The sequence below is a fragment of the Azolla caroliniana genome, unplaced genomic scaffold (assembly GCF_043228905.1).
Source record: "Azolla caroliniana isolate FFs.n. ecotype wild unplaced genomic scaffold, voAzoCaro1.0.p SCAF_3, whole genome shotgun sequence".
Taxonomy (NCBI): Eukaryota; Viridiplantae; Streptophyta; class Polypodiopsida; order Salviniales; family Salviniaceae; genus Azolla; species Azolla caroliniana.
The window spans coordinates 17201005-17207898 of NW_028230438.1; the positions used below are offsets into that span (position 1 = coordinate 17201005).

Sequence of the window (6894 nt, forward strand, 5' to 3'; positions counted from 1 at the left end):
GTGAACGAGGAAGAAGAAGAAAATTATAAAAGAAGAAGTGATAGTCATAGACGGGGGATCCTAAGAGTGGATGAGGAGTCCTAAGTGTGGAGGAGTCTTAGGAAGAGTGGATGAGGATCCTAAGAGTGGAGGAGGAGTCTTAGGAAGAGGTGTCTTAGTAGAAGAGGAAGGTCTTTGGTTTTAGTGGACTTGATCTCCTTTGTATTCTCTTGATAGTGGAATATGAGAACATTCTTATTTCTTGCTCATCTTCTCAATCTTTTCTCTTAATTTCTTGAGTCATTCTCTCTAATTCGTAGATACCTTGATCTATATAATATATTATGATTCATAACTCCATCTAATCGGTTGACAAATTAATTTGAATGGAAATAGGAGATAATAACAAAAAGTAACGTCATTGGGAAGAAATATTTATGTCAAGAGTGGGATTTGAACCCACGCCCTTTCGGACCAGTACCTGAAACTAGCGCCTTAGACCGCTCGGCCATCTTGACTACCTAGACATATATTTAAAACACAAGACTAGGATTTAGAGCCATGTTCTACTAGACCAACAATTAAACTATTGTCATCTTCAATTTATAGAACCATTTAAAATATTAACAGGAGTTGTCACTAGAGGCGATATGATTATGTAAACTGTGAGAAATATTTATGTGAAGATTATGATTTGGATCCATGCAACAATCATTTAATGGACATAAGAGTTACTATTGGAATGTACAGTATATAAAATATTCATGTCAAGAGTGAGATTTAAACCTATGCTCTTTAGGACCAACACATAAACATATTGTCTCCTTTCTTCATAGAAACATAACCATTCGAACCCTGACAAATTACTTTGAATGGACATTGGAGCTATTATTAGCAAGTAAAGTCATTGGGGAAAAATATTTATGTAAAGAATGGGATTCGAACCCACGCCCTGTTGGACCAGTACCTGAAACTAACCCCTTAGAACGCTCGACCATCTCGACTGCGTAACATTCTCATTCCTAATAACTAACAAATTAGAAATCTAAACATGGAGAGACCAATGTATCACAAGAGTGGGATTTAGACCCATGTCCTACTAGACAAACACTTAAAATATTGTCATGTTGACTTTATGGAAACATTTCGAAACATTATCAAGAGTTGTCATTAGATGCGATATTATTATCTAAAGTGTCAAAAATGTTTATGTGAAGATTGCAAAACTAGATGCTTGATGGTATGATTTAATGACCATAGGAGTTAGAAGTCAAATCTAAAGTATAAAAAATATTCATTTGAATAGTGGGATTTCAACCTATGGTCTTTAGGACCAACACATAAAAATAGAAACATTTCAAAACCTCTTATGGAATGGTCATTGAAGTACATATCATAATGTAAAGTTCCATAACCATTAATTTGAAGAGTGGGATTTGAGCTCTTGACAAATTAATTTGAATGACAAATGGAGTTAATAACAAAAAGTAATATCATTGGAGAGAATATTTTATGTCAAGAGTGGGATTTGAACCCACGCCCTTTCCGACCAGTACCTGAAACTGACGCCTTAGATCGCGCGGCCGTCTTGATTACCTGGACATATATTTAAAACCCAAGAGTGGGATTTAGACCCATGTCCTACAAGAGCAACAGTTAAAATATTGTCATCTTTAAGTTATAGAAGCATTTCAAAACATTATCAGGAGTTGTTATTAGAGGCGATATGATTATGTAAACTGTGAGAAAATGTATGTGAGGATTACGATTTGGATCTATGCCGAAATCATTTAATGGAGATAAGAGTTAATATTGGAATGTACAATATATAAAATATTCATGTCAAGAGTGGGATTCAAACCTATGCCCTTTAGGACGAATACATAAACATATTGTCTCCTTGCATGATAGAAACATTTCAAAACCTCTTATGGAATGGTTATTGAAGGACATAACATAATGTAAAGTCCCATAAACATTCATTTGAAGAGTAGGATTCGAATACTGACAAATTCATTTGAATGGCCATTAGAGCTATTATCAGAAAGTAAAGTCATTGGGGAGAAATATTTATATCAAGAATGGGATTTGGACCCACGCCGTTTTGGACCAGTACCTAAAATTGGTGCCTTGGACCGCTCGGGCATATCGACTACCTAAATATATATTTAAAACGCATTCTCATTCTTAATAACAAAAAGTAATGTCATTGGGGAGAAAAATTTATGTCAAGAGTGGGGTTTGAACCCACGCCTTTTCGGGCCAGTACCTGAAACTGGCGCCTTAGATCACTCGGACATCTTGACTACCTAGACATATATTTAAAACACAAGAGTGGGATTTCGACTTATGTCCTACTAGACCAACAGTTAAAATATTGTCATCTTCAATATATAGAACCATTTCAAAACATTATCAGGAGTTGTCATTCGAGGCAATATGATTATCTAAACTGTGAGCAATATTTATGTGATGATTACGATTTGGATCTATGCCGCAATCATTTAATGGACATTACAGTTAATATTGGAATGTAGAGTATATAAAATATTCATGTCAAGAGTGGGATTGAAACCTATGCCATTTAGGACGAGACATAAACATATTGTCTCCTTACTTGATAGAAACATAACCATTCGAACCCCTAAGAAATTAATTTGAATGGACATTAGAGCTATTATCAGAAAGTAATGTCATTGGGGAGAAATCTTTATGTCAAGAGTGGGATTTGAAGCCACGCACTTTTGGACCAGTACCTGAAACTGGCGCTTTGGACCAGTACCTAGACATATATTTAAAACTATTCTCATTCTTAATGACTAACAAATTTGAAATCTAAACATGGAGAGACCAATGCATCAGAAGAGTGGGATTTAGACCCATGTTGTACTAGACCAACACTTATGGAAACATTTCGAAACATTATCAGGAGTTGTCATTAGAGGCGATATTATTATCTAAACTGTGAGAAATATTTATGTGGGATTTAGACCCTTGTCCTACTAGACCAACACTTGAAATATTGTAGTCTTTAATTTATACAACCATTTTGAAACATTATCAGGAGTTGTCATTAGATGCGATATTATTATCTAAACTGTGAGAAATATTTATATGAAGATACGATTTGGATCCATGCCACAATCATTTAATGGACATAAGAGTTAATATTGGAATGTACAATATATAAAATATATTCATGTCAAGAGTGGGATTTCAACCTATGGTCTTTAGGACCAACATATAAAAATATTGTGTCCTTGATAGAAACATTTGAAAACCTCTTATTGAATGGTCATTGAAGGACAGATCATAATGTAAGGTTCCATAACCATTCATTTGATGAATTAATTTGAATGGACATTGGAACTATTATCAGAAAGTAAAGGCATTGGGGAGAAATATTTATGTCAAGAGTGGGATTTGAACCCATGCCTTTCTGGACCAGTACCTCAAACTTGCGCCTTAGACTGCTCGGCCATCTCGATTACCTAGGCATATATTTAAAACATATCGTCATTCTTAATAACTAACAAATTCGAAATCTAAACATGCTGAGACCAATGCATCACAAGAGTGGGATTTAGACCCTTGTCGTACTAGACAAACACTTAAAATATTGTGATCTTGACTTTATCGAAACATTTCGAAACATTATCAAGAGTTGTCATTAGATGCGATATTATTATCTAAAGTGTCAAAAATGTTTATGTGAAGATTGCAAAACTAGATGCTTGATGGTATGATTTAATGACCATAGGAGTTAAAAGTCAAATCTAAAGTATAAAAAATATTAATGTGAATAGTGGGATTTCAACCTATGGTCTTTAGGACCAACACATAAAAATATTGTCTCGTTACTTAAAAGAAACATTTCAAAACCTCTTATGGAATGGTCATTGAAGTACATACCACAATGTAAAGTTCCATAACCATTAATTCGAAGAGTGGGCTTTGAAACCTTAACGAATTAATTTGAATGGCAATAGGAGATAATAACAAAAAGTAGCATCATTGGGGAGAAAAATTTATGTCAAGAGTGGGATTTGAACCCACGCCCTTTCGGACCAGTACCTGAAACTAGCGCCTTAGACCGCTCGGCCATCTTGACTACCTAGACGTATATTTAAAACACAGGACTGGGATTTAGAGCCATGTTCCACTAAACCAATAGTTAAACTATTGTCATCTTCAATTTATACAACCATTACAAAATATTATCAGGAGTTTTCATTAGAGGCGATATGATTATGTAAACTGTGAGAAATATTTCTGTGACGATTACGATTTGGATCCATGCCGCAATCATTTAATGGACATAAGAGTTACTATTAGAATGTATAGTATATAAAATATTCATGTCAAGAGTGACATTTAAACCAATGCCCTCATTAGAGTTATCATTAGAAGCGATATGATTATCGAAACCGTCTGAAATTATTATGTGAAGATTATGATTTGGATCCATGCCGCAATCATTTAATGAACATAAGAGATAATATGGGAATGTATAGCATATAAAATACTCATGTCAAGAGTGGGATTTAAACCTATGCCCTTTTGGACCAACACATAAACATATTGTCTCCTTACTTCATAGAAACATAACCAATCGAACCCTTACAAATTAATTTGAATAGACATAGGAGCTATTATTAGAAAGTAAAGTCATTGGGGAGAAATATTTATGTCAAGAATGGGATTTGAACCCACGCCCTTTTGGACCATTACCTGAAACTAGACCCTTAGACCGCTCGGCCATCTCGACTACGTAGACCTATATATAAAATGCATTCTCATTCCTAATAACTAACAAATTCGAAATCTAAACATGGAGAGAGCAATGTATCACAAGAGTGGGATTTAGACCGATGTCGTACTAGACAAACACTTAAAATATTGTGATCTTGACTTTATGGAAACATTTCGAAACATTATCAAGAGTTGTCATTAGATGCGATATTATTATCTAAAGTGTCAAAAAAGTTTATGTGAAGATTGCAAAACTAGATGCTTGATGGTATCATTTAATGACCATAGGAGTTAAAAGTCAAATCTAAAGTATAAAAAATATTCACGTGAATAGTGGGATTTCAACCTATGGTCTTAAGGACCAACACATTAAAATATTGTCTCATTACTTAATAGAAACATTTCAAAACCTCTTATGGAATGGTTATTGAAGTACATATCATAATGTAAAGTTCCATAACCATTAATTTGAAGAGTGGGATTTGAACACTTCACAAATTAATTTGAATGGCCATTGGATATAATAACTAAAAGTAATGTCATTGGGGAGAAATATTTATGCCAAGTTCTGCTTCCCAAGACCTATCCGGTTTTGCGCACCTTGTCCTCCTTGGTCGGCATGTCTGCTCAGCAGGCCTATCTCAACTCCTTCATTGCTATGACTCCAGCGCTTGTCGACCCATCGGTTCCTCTGTGTCGGTGTCGACTTCCGTTGCATTCTCGTTCGCTTGGTCTGTAGGTGATCTGGCTCTTCCGAATCCATTTGTTGAACCGAATCGGATTCCTCAGATTCGCTCCACCTCTTGTCCGAGTTGGTAGTCTCCAACTCGTCTTGCGTTTTTAGGCCCTTCACAACATCGGACCACGTCCGGGTCTTGGCCTTCTTCCGGTCGGCTTTGTCCATCTTGACTCTAACGCCACTGCTGCTTGCTCAGACTTGTTCGGTTGTGTGCCCACGCCTTTGGTCGGCTTAGCTTCCTTTATTTGCTCATCTCCCCTTTTGGTTCTTTGTTCCTCTCCGGCTCCTTGTCCAGTGCCATTTATTCCCGTTCCCGTTATCCCCCTCTAGTGCCGCACATCAAGATGTTGAATGTCGAGCATCTCCGAAAAATGTTGCAACTTGTCCGATCCAAGCGGCTTGGTGAAGATGTCGGCAACTTGCCGATCCATGTGAACATACTAAAGTTCAACTTCACCGCTCATGACCCGCTCACAAACAAAGTGATAATGCACTTCTATGTGTTGTATGGAATATAGGGTTCCTGGCGAGCTGTATGTTGCTTACGTTGTCACAATAAATCAGGATTGGGGTCGACACCTTGATCTGGAGCTCTCACAGTAGTCGTTGAAGCCAGATAGCTTCACAAGTGGCAATGGTAGCGCCCCGATACTCAGCCTCAATGCTCGACAAAGCCACTATTGGCTGCTTTTTGCTGCTCCATGCAATAGCCGCGCTACCAAGAGAAAACATGTAATCGGAGGTGGATTGGTGATCCGATGCATCACCAACCCAGTCGGCATTGGTATACCCAACCAGCTTCCCAGCTATACCGTGTCAATATAACAGTACCCAGTCTTTGTGCCGCTCACATACCGCAATAGTCGATGCGCGCACTGAAAGTGCTCCGCGGTTGGCTTCTACATAAACTAGCTGATCACCCCTACTAGATAACTGATGTTGGGTTGGGTGATCGTCAAGTATATAAGGCTTCCGACAATTTGTCGAAATCGTTTCTCATCGCAGGTCGGGCCGGAGTGGGGACGTAGCTTCAGGTTCTAGTGTAGGGGTGTGGAGATCGGTCAACATTCTGTCATGCCGAACTTGTACAACATATTCAACACATAGTGTATTTGTGAGAGCAATATGCCATCGGGGGTCGAGATCACCTCGATCCCAAGAAAATAATGAAGGTCCCCCAGGTCCTTCATTTCAAATGCGTCTGACAACTAGGACTTCACTCTACCGATGTCATCCAGTTTGAGTCCGGTGCTGACTAAATCATCAACATATAGCAGGATACAAACCAGACCGTTCGAACCTTTCCGGATGAACAATGACGAGTTGGACATTGAGGCTGCAAACCCCATCTTATGCAACCGGTGCATGATCTTCGAATTCCAAGCTCGAGGGGCTTGCTTCTAACCGTAAAGCGACTTCTTGAG

General features: G+C 37.7%; 2 non-coding genes across 2 annotated transcripts; both read right to left on the minus strand.

Annotated features, from left to right (window-relative positions):
- Window positions 1-417: 417 nt before the first annotated feature.
- On the minus strand, window positions 418-497 carry TRNAL-CAG (transfer RNA leucine (anticodon CAG)). The gene has a single exon. It is a non-coding gene; the product is annotated as a tRNA-Leu (tRNA).
- A 3513-nt stretch (window positions 498-4010) lies between these two features.
- TRNAL-CAG (transfer RNA leucine (anticodon CAG)) lies at window positions 4011-4090 on the minus strand. The gene has a single exon. It is a non-coding gene; the product is annotated as a tRNA-Leu (tRNA).
- Between the last annotated feature and the right edge of the window lie 2804 nt (window positions 4091-6894).